Genomic DNA, 17,195 nt, shown 5'->3' with positions numbered 1-17,195 from the left:
TTGATTTGCTGTTGGGCTTGGAAGCACACACCTGTAATCCCAGCTACTCAGGAGCCTGAGGTGGGGGAATTACAGCTTTAAGCTTTGTCAGGGATATAGAGCAAGTTCAAGATCAGCCTGGGCAACCTAGCAAAGCCCTGTCTGAAATACTTAAGAGGAAAAGAAGGATGGAGATATCCTTCAGTGGCAGTGTGCTTGCCTTATCTATGAGACACTGGGTTCAACCCCAGTATTACCATTATAATTACAATATTTATCTAAAATTTTAAAAAAATCATTTTTTTTCCTGTTTCAAAAAAGACTTTAAAAAGCTTTCTCTTCTAAGGTAAAAATTCTAAGATTCTGCTTTACTAAATTGGGAAGATTTGTTGAGATAGAAAAGGATTTTTTCCCCTTACATATAAGATTAAAATAAGATAGTTCGTATAATATGCAACACACGGCCAAAGAGAGCCTGTAGCCCCAAAATGTATCCATCTCACCTTAAGGGTGCTTCAGTCAACACTCTAGGTTATAAGATGGTTAAAATCCCTTCTCTTACATACACAGGTACTACCAGCCTCACATCTGTTCTGTCCAAATTCAGAGCAAAACAGAACAGCTAACAACCATGATCTCTTGACATGCCCACTGTCTGTTTTCTCAGTGAGAAGATGAGGGGGAGAATCCACTATGGCTGGAGTCTTGCCCTAAAGCAATCACAGGAGAAAAAAAAAAAAAAAGGACCAGTTGCTCAGGCAAACATTTTAAAGAGGTTGCAAAACCCTGCTGGCTCCCTCTGTGGCCACAACATGCTACAAGAGAGCTTGCGTGGACTCTCAGTAGACACAACTTACCCAGTTCATGGCCATCAGCTGTCCGTGGCTCCCGTTCCCACTTTCCCATCAAGATATTCACTCATGGGTGAGTGGCTGAACAAATTCCACCTTCCTGTGCACGGTTAGCATACAGGCACCACAGGTACTGCACAACCAGTATCTCAGACAAAAATGTAACCATAAGCATCTGGAGTCTGATGTTGCCAAGGCTTTAGTTACATAGTTTGGTACTCAGAGACCTCACCCCTGCAAAGACCACTTAATTACAGAAATTCTTGGGTGTGATTCTCTGTGTTTTACAGTAGCTACGTCATCACTCTGACCCCATGCTTTTTATATTTCAGCCATTGGATTGATCTGAATGGGCACCTCCACAAATTACAGCCAAATGTTTATTAAAACATGGAACAAGCAAAACAAACATATATATGCATATATATATGCATATATATGTATATACACACAAACACAAAAGATTAATAACACACATGCATACATACACATACTCACATGATCTAAATGAAGCTAAGAATGGACCCACCAGTTAATGATTGTATCTTCTATGGCAGTCATACAGGGGCAATATCTTGTTATTTCCTTTATTATTTGCAAAAGAACCTTTTCTTTTGCTAACATTTTATAAGTAGCATGTGCACATTTTAAGATCCATGAAGTAATTTTTTACAAAGATTAAGTGAGAAAGACTTCCAGGAAGCCTATTTTGACTAGGGAAAGGCTAAAAGAGGTCAGTCTCCATATCTTCAGGTTAGCTGTGGCAGCTGGATTCAAACTCAGTTCACAGTCTGAACCCAGCAAGCCTATGGCTCCCTAAGTTCATTCCAGGCACTTTTAGCCACATGTGAGATTTGTGTATATTTACATTTCCACAGGGGTGTGTGTGTGTGTGTGTGTGTGTGTGTGTGTGTGTGTATTTTAGTGTGGATTAAAATAGATTGTGCAACCAGCATATCTAATTTGGACTTTATGTGCAACCTAGTTGATATTGCATTTGTTAAATACTTTGAAAGAGCTAAGAAAAAAAAAATGCTCCAGCATACCTAACATAAGGTGACTGTCTGGAAGCATGCTAGGCCCACACACCCACCTTCACCTCCCATGGGCTATTAGGGAAAGTCTCTGTAGGGTGGCCACAGCGCAGCCCTGGCAAATGCTATGTTTACACAATAGCCAGACACCAAAGTCCTGCTGATTTAGACGTCTCTGGAGGAAAAGCCCTTTTGTTGACATGGTATTTTTAGTGTATCCTTTTTCCTCACTGCTGGGTTGACTTATAAATAACTACAACTTTTGGCTGTGGCTGGACACGAGGTAGCCAGGTAGGTCTTCCATATTTACAAACAACAGCAACGGCAGCAAGTTTCTACTGGCAGAGGTAATCCATAAATATTCTTCCTTGTAAAAACTTCAGACTTAGAGAATGACACCCTTCCCAGGCTGCCACTGCACCAGTGCTCAGACCTGAGAGGGATTATTATAGAGAACTAGGCTGTTTATCTCGGATAATTTTGTGCATTTGTGTGTCCCTGGAAATAGAGACATCCATTGTCTTCTTAGCTTAGCCTTCCAATGGCATTATACTCAAAATCTGTAACTTTTAAAGGTTTATCCATAGATCTCAGCAATTGTTTTTCTCCTGTGCTGGTGCATGCCTTATTTATTCGTGTGGTATTGGTTTTATTCACTATGTAGACAAGCGGACCTTTTACTCTTTACTCTCCTACCTCAATCTCTTGAATGTTGGGATTATAGGCATGTACCATGGTGCCTGGTTTACTCCCCTTTCAGTATTAGATCTGCCTTCTTCCCTTCCTTCTTACCTCCTTCCCTTTTCCCTCTCCAACACCGTGTGTGTGTGTGTGTGTGTGTGTGTGTGTGTGTGTGTGTGTGTGTATTTAGCAGTGTGGACATGTATTTTATATCTCAGTGGAGATACACATTTCATATTTCCTAGTGTGGATATGTATTTGTATTTAACACCGTGACTATGTATTTCTACACTTCACAGTGTTGATATTGATACATTGTATTTCACAAGGCAGAAATTCCAGGTCACTCAGCCTTTACATTTTCTACTCTTGACTTGGAAAGCAAAGATACAGAAGAGTAAGCTTTTCCTTAAGCTCTGTCTCTCTTAGTCTCTAGCAAACAGCCACTGGTTTCGGCAAAATAATCCATGTAAGGCAACTCGAAAGAGGGATTGGCCTCAGTTTCATGACTTCTGGTACAATGTCAAGTTAATAGGACACAGAATCCACAGAATCCCGCGTCAGCTTTGTGGCCTTTGCACTTGTTAAACATCCCTGAATCCCAGCCTCACACTGACAAACTGAACAGTCATATCTGCCTTTCCAGGTCACTGTCGAGATTCTGATAGGGTCTGATGATGCCTGCGGTGAGCCCTATTACAAACATCACTACAGAAAAACAGAGCGGTAGTTTGTATTTCTTTGTTCTGCTCCCCACTCCCTCTTTCTGTTGTTGTTGTTCACCATGAGAAAGAACATACATTTTAATATAAAATGTTACTTTGTTATCAGATTAACTTCCCGGGAGCTCTTCCTGACTTCCTAATTCATTTACCAGCCGTCAGGGCTAAGTCCTTCCTTCAGCCATTAGCCTTCTTGAAAAGCCACCACAGATCATATCCCTCTTTCATAACCCTCATGGCCTGAAACATCAAAGGGCAGTTCCTTACAAGAGTCTCAGTAGGTTTGTTGATTGACACTTTGGGATCAGTGAAGATGTCAAGAGGAATCACACAGTACTGAAGTTAACTCATATGACAAAGACTGCGTCTCGGGCATGATCATCTGCTTCCCAGTACCTGGCAAGATGCTTTCCATGTGGCGGCTGCCCCTAGACCTCCACTATGGTGCTGAATAAAAACACCACTGATCTCTCCCCATAGCTCTGAGGCTCTGTTACCCCAGTGGCCTCATGTCTGACAGTTACACTACCGAAGAGAGAATTCAGCCTTTCCAGGAACCATAATCCATCCAATACGTAATAATATTTAACAGCTAACAGGACAACGCATACATAATCTGGGCAACAGTCCTGAGATTCCCCACTTGGGTCCCTAACAATTCCTCTTTGATACAAGCCTGGGAATTGTACCTGTGTTTCTCATTTAATTTCTTATTTAAAACTCGACTCCATACCTCAAAGGAAAGCACAACATAGATACAATTGGAAGAATCAATAAAATAGAGTGAAGGAAATAGGGATCGCATTAAAACTCCAGATACAGTCTGAGTAGATACTGGAAGTGGGGCTGAGAGGGTTAATCATTCGAGCAGATGAAATGACAGGAGAAGCTGTGTTGTTTATTCAGGGTGCTGCCCCGTGCTCTGAGCACAGGTGTGAGTGCACACGCTGTGGCTGCTTTCGAGCTGGCTCCTATACCACAGGGAATTATCTGCTGGAGGCTTGCAATAAGGCTTGCTCCTGTGAAACCTCAGTCTCTTTCCCCATGCAATCCCTGCCTCAGACTCAGTCTTGGGTCGAACTGTCTTGAGTGTTCCAGGGCCTTGTGCCCTGCCCCTTCTCTTCCCTGTCAAAGCTCTAAAAGCCAAGAATCACTCACAATGCCAGAAGACTCCTTAAGGTCCCTCCCTCCAAAGCCTTCATTTTAATAGGAACACTGGATAAGTATCACAAAATTGATAAGTATGCATTACTTACATGGATGCCACCTCATTAATACTTAATATCCAGCAGGTAATAGCCACTCAGAATGTCTGAATGGAAAGGTAAAGAAACTGTGGCTTAGACCCACTGAACTTCATAGAGTAAATGAAAAATGGAGCAATACGTGGGAGAGCAGGCTAGAACCCAGGTTCTTCAGTTGTACACCCAAGTCCCCTGTACACTCATAAAGTCTCCTTTCCCTGGTGCTGAGGATGGGACTCAGGGCCTTGTGTCTGTTTGGTATACAAATATCATAGAGCTAACTAACTACCCCTAAAAGGTCAAAACCACAGACAGAAAATTCACCTGTGGAGGTCAGAGGACAACTTGTGGGGTCATGCTAGGCAGGGGTGGCATGTTCTCTTACCTACCGAAGCTTCCCACCAGCCTGCATCAGGAGAATCTGAATTTGGGGGAAGAGTAATTTCCCAGCTTCCCAGAATTTACTCCATAAAGACAAGTTTCTTTTGCCTCAGAAGCAGCCAGATCCTATCAGAACTGAGGCCTGTTCCAACTCCAATGTGCAAACTGCTACCCGAGTCCAGCCTAGTTTTATCCTTCAGCTCATTTCACAGCACACAGTGACCGCCTCTGCTCTCCAGGAAAAAAGGCAGCATCCTGAGGCTAGGAAGAAGCCTTTCTTTTCTGACCTGCTCCCCCAGAGAGTTATTTGTCTTCCATGTAGTCCTTGAAAGCAATAAACTTTCAATATTTAAGAAGCTGGGAAGTCCCTGGGATCCATTTTTCCTTGACTTATAAACACAGGGCTGCACACTGGGAGTGAGGGATGGAACAGTGCCTACCTTAGAGGACTTTGGGAGGCACCAGGGAGTCCCACACAGTGACACACACCACCACAAGTCCCACAGGCATGGGCAAAGTGCACCCCAGGGCAAATCAGACTCCTGCTAGTGGGAGGACCCCTCTGGTAAAAATCTGCAAGTGACAACCTCCTTCGGAAGAAGCTTCCAAGCAAAAACGAGTTAGGATCACATTTAAGTACCTGTGGGTTTATTTGTGGAATGAACAATAGGGCATCTAGGATTTCCTTTAAGACAACAAAAACAATCAAGTGTGTGGCTATGGAACTGAGGACAGTCAGCTCTGATACTGCTCATGGAACAGTTGGCCAGCATGTGCGACTCCGTAAGACTACTCCCTGAAATACTGTGTAGGCCCAACAATTCCTATAATAATAAACAGAAGGAAAATGTTTGGAGGATCCATTTAAGTTGTGCTACATGCGAGCTCTGGTCTTGGGCAATTCATTTCATTCCTTGGGCCTCAGTCTCCCCAGCTGTACATCGACTCAAATGCCTTCTGGAGATAGCTTCTCAAAGACTAACTGGTAAGATAAAATATACACAAAGGGACCAGAACTATAACAACAGTAATAAGACCTCACTCTGCTATGAAAACATGGCAGAGCTTGACAACAGGCAGCTTATTATTTTTCCTTTAAGGCAAGTCTTTCAGGGCAGCCCTGAAACAAGCGCTCCTAGGAGTGCAGAACTGAGCAATTACCTACCGTTCAGCACTCCCAGCACCTTTGAGGTACCTATGGCTTTTATGAAAGCTGAACTCAATACTAATTATTACCAGCAGGCCTCCAGTTCTTTCTTTAGTAAAACCACTTTTATTTTTATCTTAATTACACTGAATCAAGCGTCCTTCGCCTCCTGCTGATATGAAAGCCAACCTTTTATGAAGCAACTTTATTCCACATGTTCCTGTGGATGATATAAATAACACCTCAGTCCCTGGTACCTACAGAATCAGAATCTCTTTTGGGGGGAGGGAAGAAGGCAGGAACTTACATAATCCTTCATTAGCCTATATGAACTGCATACGATATTATCAGCTTATTTAAAATAAAAATAACGCATGTTCCATGAAGTTTTCTGCAGCAAATTTGCACATCATCTGACTCAGTGATCATCTTTGGATTGCAGAATCAACACTTGGATCAAGTGTATTCACTTCTGATGGACTTGCTCTTTTCATCTGTAAAATGGGGACAGTGAGTGCTTCTACACAGTAAAAGCTCAATATGGGTGTCAGACAAACAGCTCAGTCAGCAAGCCATGGGGAACTGGGTTCAGGTTCCCCTCACCCATGTAAAATCTGGATATGGCAGTGGGCACCTGTAATGCTACCACTGTGGGGACAGAGTAGAAGTAGAAACAAAAGGATCCCTGGAGCTTGGTGGGCAGCCAATCCATACCACTGGTGACCTCCAGGTTTAATGAGAGAACCTGTCTCAAACAATTAGGCAAAGGAGAGTAATTGGGGATAACACTCAGCATTCACCTCTGGCCTGGGTGTGTGGACACACACATGTAAAACTGAACACATACATATAGTAAAAACATATATATATACACACGGGGGGGCGGGGCCTCAATAAGCACTAGTTGCTTTATTGTTTTTGTGCCTTAGTCTCAGCTCTTAGTCTAGAATCACACACGTCTCCCACAATGCTCTTGCTTGGCTGCCTTAGAGATGACACCTTGTCAACTCTAGTAGCCCAAAATAGATGGTCCTTCTGTACCTCTGGACGAAACAACAAGAAATTTAATTATCAGACAAAGAAAACACACTTTCTATTTTTAGATCAGAAACCCTCCTGCAGCACAAGGCTGGAAGAATGTCTCTAAAAACATTTTTTTTTTTTTTTTTTTTTTTTTTTTTTTTTTACTCTAAGTTGACTGTTTCTAGAATTTGGAAAACAATGTATTCTAAAAATACCACCTCTGCATTCATCTTCCCTCACGCCACCTGGAAAGTGGCCTTTCATTCTGCTGGGTCAGGGAAGGGTCTTTAGGCAAGCCTGTCTCACAAAGAGCATTCTTGGAGTTATGGATCTTAGCTATTCTGGTTCAATATCCAAAGTGTAGATGCTTTGTACACTTCCTGGGTTGGGATCCACCCTCCTTCCCCATCACTAAGGCACTGTCATACAACCAGAAACGCCTTTAACCCTTCTCTGTTTTTTGTTTTGTTTTGTGGACACAAGATCTCACTATGTAGCCCAGGCTGTCCACAAATGTCCAATCCTCCTGCTTCAGCCTCCTGAGTGGTAGATTACAGGCATATGCCACCACACTTGGTTCTTGTTCTTTAATTGATATTTTCCCAAGCCATCAACTATCACACACAGATAAAAAAGGAACTGCGACTCCTGGAATTTGGAACAATATTGGCTGACTTAGCTCAAGAGGGCAGACTGGGTACATGTTTCCCCAGATTCTTCCTCAGGCAACTTCTCGGGGTCCATATAAAAAAGAACCTGCAAACTTACCACCCTGGGACTTAACCTTGTCACTGTACCGGTTGCCAGGGTGCACAGCTATCAAGTGTCTGACCCCATGTTTCTCAAATACATCAACAGATAGCTCCATAACAGAAATAAGAGAGATTCTGTGAATCAGCACCATGGATCCTTGGTTTTCCTCTCATTTGATAACAGTTATAAACCTGAATGGAATTGTCACATGTTGCTTCATGAGCTGTAAAATCCATTAGTACAGTATACCCTCCTGTTTGTTTTTTTTTTTTTTAAAAAGATGTATTTGTTTTATTTTATATGGGTATTTTTGCCTGAATGCACAGATACATGTACCACATGCATGCCTGGTGGGATGAATCCCCTGGAACTGCAGTTACAGACAATCATAAGCTGCCATGTAGGTGCTGGGAACTGAACCCAGGTCCTCTGAAAGAACAGCTGCTCTTAACCAATGAGCCATCACTCCAGCCCCTAGTACATCACTCTTACTGCTCAGCTTGGAGAAGAAAATGTGAAGTATGCAGCTGATAATCTTGCCAGCTATGGGCTGAGCCTCCCGCTGCACCAAACCCTGATCTGACACATGCTCTTTGTGGCCCAGCCTTTCCCCTGACTTGGTTGAATTACTGCTTCCTAAACAGGATTCCTGTGGCTCTGGAGGTGCATAAATCAGGTATCACACTCAAGAGAAGAGAAACAGACAGGACTAAGAACAGCTTGAGTGCCCGAGTCTGGAATTTGACCTGGACTTCAGGAGTTTGGGGGAAGGGTGTGTTTAAGGAAGTGAGACCTCCCAGGATGGCAGGCTATCAAGTACTCTAAATTTTATCCAAAGGCAGAAACTTGTGTGCGTAAGATGTATGACTTCCATTCTGCACCGTCCATCAGTATCTAACCAGGAATACCAGTGCAGAAACAACATGACATTGTCAAAAGAAAATCTGATGCAAGTAGCATGTCAAAAGGCCACAGGGAAATAAATCGGATGACCATACAGAAGAGATTTAACACGTTCCACCCTCAAAAAATATAACCGAGTTATCCAAATCTTAATTTTCCTTGTTCCTTGTTCCTTTTACTGGGTATTTGGGAAGCACATACATACCACATGTGGACAGTGGTGCTGAGGAATCATGGCCATACTTTCCCATGGGAGCCTCCAGAAGGCTCCTTCCCTGAGTCAGAGACAGGTTCTCAGTGGAACTCAATTCTAGACCTTAAGGGGGGGACAGCGTTGTAACATCACAGCACAACGTTCCCAGGTCTGTGACATTCACATTACAGATGGTGGTCAGGTCACCCTAGAAAAGCAAGTGTCAATTCAGGAACAGTGGAGCTGTCCTATCATCATTCCAGCACCGTGGGGGCTGAGGTCAGAGAAGCACAAGTTTAAGGCCAGCTGGGGCTACATAGTGAGATCTTATCTCAGGTGGGTGAGAGGGGGGAGGAGGAGAGAACATGTTCTCTTGACTCTAAAATAAAAGGAAATTCAACTGCTAAAACTACACAGTCCTCAAAAGATAACTGTCCCTGTTCAATTCCACAGTGTGGCTTCCAAAGGGCTTTCTTCTTGGCTGGGTTGTATGTGGTCCCTCAGCTTTACTCTGAATGGCGCAGATGGTCTGCAGTGTAGCAATAACACCGATGCTAACTAGGAAGACAGAGGATGAGAACCTGACCCTCTAACTCTGAGATGCCCAACAAGGCGCTGGATTGCTGGAGTCTGTAAGCTGCTAATCCAGGGAGATGGCACCACAGGAAAGCATCAAGTCACATAAAATATACAAGATTCGGAGAATGAAGAGGAAGAAAATTACCTATGTCAAATGCCTACAAGAATAACTATGACTATAGAAGTCCCAGCTTCTGTCCTTCACTTTTTATCCCAGCGGCTTCAAAAGCCAACACAGAGCCAAAAGACTCTTAAGCCAACATTCTAAAAGATGCAGTCTTATCTGCTTTTTTATTGCTGATAAGTTGACCCTGACTGTTTCTTTTTCTGTGTTATTTTTAGATCTATTTTGTTAATTTTTTAAAAATTATGTGCATGTGGGGTGGGGTGGGGTGGGGGAAGGGAATGCATGTGAATGCAGGTTCTCTCAGAGCCAGAAGAGAATGTTGGATCTCCCAGAACTGTACTTACAGATGGTTGTGAGCTACCTGATGGGGTGCTTGGAACTGAGCTCAGGTCCTCTGGAAGAGGAACATGCTCTCTTAACCACTGGCCCATCTCTCCAGCCCATTTATTTAAAAAAAATCTGTGTGTATGTGTATGTATGCGGGTATATACACCCGTACATGTCTGTATGTGTGTATATATGTGTGTGTGTGTGTATGTGTGTGCAAATGTATGTATGGGTATATGTGTGTATATGTATGTATATGTGTATGTGTGTGTGTGAAAGCATGTGTGATGTGTGTGTCACAGAGCATGTATGGATATCAGAAGACAACTCTGGAGGCTGGATGTCTCCTCTTACATTGTGGGATGTAAGGATAAAGCTGAGGGTTCATCAGCCCTTTGGATAAGCCCCTCCAACCACTGACCCATCTCACCAGCCCAACCCATCTTTTATAAATATTTATTACATCAGTAACTCATGAGCACATATCTTCTTTATAGTCATGGCTCAAGCCTTCCTGTTCCCTTCCCTGTGTCTTTTCATTCTATCATGTTCCAATCCCAGCATATAGATCCTCTGCAAAATCTAAAAAAGAATTGGCAGCTGTCTTTCAGAAATTTCTATGACCTCTCATTCACTTCTACCCTTTGCCTTACAGTTCTCCCAATATGAGTCAAACTCTCTTCCATCTGGACAGAGGTTATTATTATTATTATTATTATTTATTTATTTATTTATTTATTTTTTGTTTGTTGGTAACATCTCAAGACCACACTGACATTTCACTGTAATAAAACTGAAGCTTAACAACAACAAAAATCTACAGGCTTTCCAGAGTTCAGCTAAGACTCTGTTCCATTTCCCAATGTGCGCTTCATGATGCAAGGTTGTCTGAGCAATGTTATTTCCTTGAAATTTCATATTAGTGCTCTCCGACATTCCTAACACACATATCCCCTTCTAAAATGACCTTGGCGACCAAAGCCTGGGACAGAGACATCTCAGTGCAGCCATGTACCATATTTCTGGTGCTGTCAGATCACACGACTAACAGCAAGGCCAAGACAAAGGCAGTACTTTTTAATCTAGAAGGTAAGAACGTTTCCCACATTTGAAAACATAAAAACATAAAGATTAGAACTGTTCTCATCAGAAGCCAGTCTAACTAGGGACTCATCAGTACTACGATAAGAAGAAAACTGGTTTTAAAACAGGCCACTTAGAGTGGCCAGTGTGAGTGGCTTTCCTCACTGTCCCCTTCACTCCCTCTTTCTGCGGATTCCTCCACTCTATTCTGCAGCTCACCCAGGATCACTCCTTGGGTTATCACCAGCATCGATGCTCATGGACCCTGACACTCACCATTACATCAAGGGAAGGACTTCATACCTACAAAATGGAAACATATTATCCCAATGCTTGCTCGGGCAGCTATTTTGTTACCCCTAGTGAAACCAGCCTGATGCCCAGGTTGGAGCCTTTAATGAAACACAAAGGACTCAGGTGCCTAGTTGAAGAACCAAGTCACCACTGTTTCTCTGTGCTTGGTTACTGTTTAAAGTTCTGGGAGTCAGGAGTTCTGCCACTGTCTCCCAACTAGGACCATCAAAAAAAACCAAAAAACAAAAACAAAAACAAAAAAACAAAAAACAAACAAAAAAAAAACAGCTATTTTTTATTAGTTTTTTGAAAGAAGGAGGGGAAGAGAAGGAGTGGCTGTTTGGTGTCATTTAATGTGTACATTACATGCTGAGAGACCCACTAAGGCCCAGGGGATCTTTGTACAAAATGCTTATAAATGCCCCCAAACAATAGCAGCTGAGTGAGGTAGCCCACACTTGTAATCCCAGCAGTTAGGCGGCAGAAGCAGGAGAATTCTCACAAATGACCAGCCAAGTCTACAGAATGAATTTCAGGTCAGCCAGGGCTCTATACTAAGATCTTGTCTTAAAACAACAACAAAAAGGTAGGGTTATGAAAGACCAAGGGTGGAATGTGGGCCAGAGGAATAATCTATCACAGTAGAAAAGAATGAATACTTTCTCACAAACATCAGCAGCACCAGCCTTGAGTAATAATAGAAGGAAAACAGGCACTCAATGGACTTCGTTGTTTTCTAGTTCTATAGCCTGTCCATTGTCTTCTCGCATGAACCAGGGGTGGCCACCCTCACCCCCTCCACCCTACCTCACCCACTTCTCTATAGGAAAACCTATTATTTTGAGAGATAGTTATCAGCATATTAAAAAACTAATTTACCACATGGGTTTCTCTGAACAGATGTGGTGGTGGGTCTAATCACAACTGTCATTTTGAATAATTGCAGGCAAGTGAGGTATTTTGAGACACAGGCAATCAGCGTGACATGAAGAAACAATTATCAGAGCATTCTTCTGTAACCGAGTCACAGGTAACTGCTGCTGCTGCGGCGGCTTGTTCTTGTTTACAGAATGGAAATGTGGATTTCAGTTGGGGTTTGTAAAAATAAAGACACGATTCTTTTGGCCAGTTTAAGCGTATAGATCTCATTTGTAGTGTGTGTGTGTGTGTGTGTGTGTGTGTGTGTGTGTGTGTAAAACAGGGCTAAAAGTGGTTACATGGGCAGCGTGAGAAATAAACAAAAGAACTATTTCAGGGTCATTTCCAGTGCAGTGGCTGGTAAAGGAAAGGAGCCATCAGGGCTCTCACTTTGCAACTGCACAGAGCAGAGACAGGATACCACAGGGAGACAAAAGCCTCTGTGAGGGGAGGGAACAACCATGCCTGCCTAGCCTACCTAGCCTGGTGCTTCAGGGTGGGTGCCCAACATGGGCACATCTCCCTCTGGATGACTCATAGGCAGATAAAGCAGTTGCTGAGCCAAGCACTCAGTTCCAGTGAACTCTCAGGAAAGGTGGGTAGCAGGGTGGTTCAGTCATTTGTCTTGTTGATGTGACAAAAACCAAACAGATGCATTTTTAAGGGGGGATTTATTTGAACAGTTCTAATGTATAGTTTATTGTGGTGGCAAAGTTATGGGGCAAGAGGTGGAGGCCGGTGGTCTCACTGAATCCAATTAACCCAGTATGGTCAGCCCCTCATAGCCATGCCCAGAGGCTGCTCTCCTGGGTGATCTCAGGGAAACTTGAGCCAGAAGTGAGTGTTGGCAATGGCTGGAGCAGGAGACTTGGATAGATCCCAACCCAGAGGTGTCCTCTGGGAACTAAGGAGCACATACTTTTAAAAGGAAGCCTGAGTTCCCAGTGGTCCAGGGCTTGCATGCTAACTAGGAAAGCCTATACCTGCCTGGACCTCAGGAGGGACTCAGACCCTTGTAGTCTGCAGCAATTCAAGAGTACAGTCCCATTGCCAACCTGAACTCCGCCCCACAGAAGCTTTCCCACCACCCCCACATGGAGATGGTGCTGCATTTTTCTAAAGGTTACTGGAAACTTCTAACCTATTTTGGTGGTTGATTTGGTTTTGAGACAGAATCTTAGTAGGTAGCCTAGGTAGGCTTCACAACCTGTGATCCACCTGCCCCTTTCCCTTGCCTCCAGAGTGCAGAAAAAATGTACTAGCATGTCTAGCTTTAAAAGAAGTAAATTTAAAAAAAAATTTTTTTAAGCCTATGGGCTAGGGAAATAATTAAGTTAGTTAAAGAGCTTGCCTTGCAAGTCTGAGAACCCAAATTCAACACTCAGAATCCACTGTGTGAGGAAGAAGTCTAGGAATGTATGTTTGTTACCCTGGTAGTAGGGAGGTGGACACCAGGGAGTCCCCAGGGTTCACTGGCCACCGAGCCTACTTGACAAGTGCCAAGCCAGTGACAGAGTCTGTCTCAAAAACCAAGGTAGATGTTTCCCTGATGAACACACGCCTACCTGTATATAGATGAACATGCATACAGATACACTCTTACTAATGACTTTATAATAAGTATCAACTGGACAAAACCCATACCCAGGAACAAAGTGTATTAAAACTGGGGTTTCCTCTGGCCGATGTAAAGCATAGGCTAACCCATGGGTTCTCATCTACAGCTTTAAATGAAGCAAAAGAAAGAGCAGGCCCCAGACTTCTCCTCACCCTCCTGCCCACCATGTGGAAATGTAAAAGGAATCGTAGAGGGCATCAGGGATCAAGGCAGGCTGTCCCATGAGTGAGAGATGCAATGCAAACCAAAAAGCCCCCAATGAACTTTTCCTTTCCACCAATCCAGCCCTCTTTGGACCAGGTCTTCAAGACAAGCTCCTTCTGAGCTGCCCAAGCCCTTTAGAAGGACAGGAAAGTATTTTCTTCACTCCATGTTCTTGGTCAGAATAAACTAAAGAATCCTATTCACTTTATTTTGCTGGGTGGCACTGTGCAGAGTCAGCAGTTCATCTGTGCCACAGGACACAGGAACAACCCTGTCCTGCTGCCTACAGTTTTTACAAGTCCATGGCTGATCCAGGCCACCTCTCCCCCCTGGGGAAACTCAGGTGGCCTAAGAATAGCTGACCAAGGCTTCTTGCCTTTCATTTGGACCCAATATTAGATTTTTTTCAAGGGCAATGGAAGACATATTAACACTCCTCCACTGGAAAATGTTTATGGTTACAGCTGAGTGTGCCTGAGACAACTGCTGACAGAGGACTCCCACATCAGAGAATCAAGGGAAACCTCAGAGTCAAACCTCCCCTACCTTCCCCACTGCTTCTAGGCCAGCCCACTTCACTCCTACTTATCTGTAGGGGTTGGTTTTTCTCATGAATCACATCGGGTGTGCTTTGAAGGGTGTCCTAATTAAAACATAGTCTTGTGTTTGCCATAATACAAAAAAGAAAAGCACACAGCCGAGCACTCTAACTGCAGACATCTTTCACTGTCACAGGAGGGAGAGAACGACTTCAGAAGAATCTTCCCAAACACAGACCATGCACTTGCTTAGTAAAGATTTCCCACAGCTGAAGTCTTAGGCATGACCTTGAAGGCTGCAGAGGCAGGTTCCTGCCCATCACCTACCAGCTGCATCCACGTTGGAACAGCACCATCCACCCTACCACAAAGGCTTTGCACTTGCTATTCCCTAGCCATATGTCTTAGGGTTTTACAGCTGTGAACAGGCGCCATGACCAAGGCAAGTCTTATAAGGACAACATTTAATTGGGGCTGGCTTACAGTTTCAGAGGTTCACTCCATTATCATCAAGGCAAGCATCCAGGCAGGGATGGTGCAGGCAGAACTGAGAGTTCTACATCTTCATCTGAAAGCTACTAGCAGAATACAGGCTTCTGGGCAGTGAGGATGAGGGTCTTATAGCCCACACCCACAGTAACACACCTACTCCAACAAGGCTACACCTTCTGCCACTCCCTGAACCGAGAATAAACGAAGCATAATACCATACTTCTTTCTACTCCCCAAAGACCTGGTTATTTCTTTTTCTTCTTTCAGCTTCCACTTCCCCAAGGGAAACTTCCTTGGCCTCTCGGGACTGGGTCAGGGGCCTGGGTTAGAGAGCCTCGCTTCTCTCACGTCTGAAGCAATGAACAACTCCCATGGTTATTATAGTCCTGCAGCTCTGACCATTCATTTCTCCACCGCTGGACTACTGTGGTTTGAATATAAAATGTCCCCTAAAGACCATGTGCTAAAACCATGGCTGCCTACTGATGGGCTTTAGGGAAGGGGTCAGACTAGGAGCACTCAGACCTCATTTGTAGAGTAATGCAATGATTGATCTGTAATTGGTGAGCTTTGAGATGGTGACAGAAACACAGGAGGTGGGACCTAGGTGAAGGGAGCAGATTCATCTGTCCCTGACTCTCACTTCCTGATGACCATGAAGTGGACAACTCTTCTCTGTCACAGGCTCCATGCCAGCGCTCTGTTCACCTCAAGTTAACAGAGTGAAGTCTATCAACCTTGACTAAAGCAGAGTATGAAAACAAACAAGCCTTCCTTTAAGTTGGTTTTTTTGGGTACTTTGTCTGCAATGGAAAGCTAACCCCATACCCTGATTGGCTTGCTCACCATGAGTGAAGGGAGGGCACAGGATATGGCCAATCAGTAAGGATATGAGTGAACAAGAAATGGAGCCAAAAAACACTGATGTGGTCCTCAAGGACTTCATAGACTAGAAATGTATTCCAAGTCACAGAAAGACATTCCTAAGGGAAAGGTTCCCAGTAGCCTCTCCCCAAAGACAGATTGAAATATGACTAGAAACCTTTCTTCCCACAGAAGCACACACACCTCTTTGAGACCACATCACATGGACAATAACATCATCTTGGCTTCTATTCAGTTAAATGCCACTCTTCTTTCAAATTCAAATACCCAAAACAAACAGACATCCCAGGTCCCTGAGGCAATGTTGTTCCTGACTCTGGTTTCCCAGGAGCCCTTGCATCATGTGTAACACACAGTGACACCTTCTGCAAACCGTCCCCATTTTCAGATTTCCTTGCCAGGCCCCAGAAGAAGCTCATTTTTAATTTCAGGAACTCTATTTCCCCATGGGGATGACCAGCACAAGGTGGTCTCATTCCTATACTCTGACAGTCATTTAAAGTTCAGCTGTCTCGATTTCTGGTTGTGTTTTGGAGGGAGATCATCGCTGAGAAATACAGCAACATTTAAAATTGCAGGTGACATAACACATGGTGTGTGGAGCAAAATTGCTAGAAAGGAGAGTGACTCTGTTTGTGACAACACAGAGCTACCGACTACTACAGAGAATGCACAGTCAGAGACGTGTTTACCACAACCTCCACTGGCCCACTTCTTACTTCTAAGAGCCCCATCCCCCAGAGTTTCTGATATCTTTCAAAATAGCACATCAGCTGGAGTATAACTGCTCAAAACATAAATGTATGTCGAAGTTTCAGCTTCAAACTCTAACAGACACTTAGGAATGAATGTTTGTGTGCCTCAAAACTCACGCTGAAATTCAACCTCAAAGTGAAGGCAAGACCTCTGGGAGTTAATTAGGTCATAGGGGTGGCACCCTCACACATAGGATCAGTGCCCTCAAAGAGATCCCTGTGAACTCTTATTCTTTGTCTTCCATGTAAGAGGGCAAGAAGCCTACAGCCGGCAACCCTGACAGCGCTTGCCAGAACTGGGCTGTGCTTATATCCAGTTCTCAGATCAGTCCTTGATAAGGCAGCCAGTCTCTGATCATTTTCTAAAGCAGCCTGAAGGTAATCTCATTTAAAGTGCACTGTCTCTGTTAGCTATATGTGAATCATGTTTCTTTTGGGTTACCTGCTGATTTAACAAAAAAGA

At 43.7% G+C, this 17,195-nt stretch overlaps 1 protein-coding gene across 8 annotated transcripts in view; it reads right to left on the bottom strand.

Moving 5' to 3' along the window:
• The window catches only part of Arhgef3 (Rho guanine nucleotide exchange factor 3), a 277,400-nt gene that overhangs the window by 105,341 nt on the left and 154,864 nt on the right, over positions 1-17,195 (bottom strand). The gene's annotated exons all lie outside the window — the stretch shown is intronic.

This window comes from Arvicanthis niloticus, chromosome 3 (genome assembly GCF_011762505.2).
Source record: "Arvicanthis niloticus isolate mArvNil1 chromosome 3, mArvNil1.pat.X, whole genome shotgun sequence".
Lineage (NCBI taxonomy): Eukaryota > Metazoa > Chordata > Mammalia > Rodentia > Muridae > Arvicanthis > Arvicanthis niloticus.
Note: the sequence above shows the minus strand (reverse complement) of the source record. Positions and strands in the feature narration are given on the sequence as shown.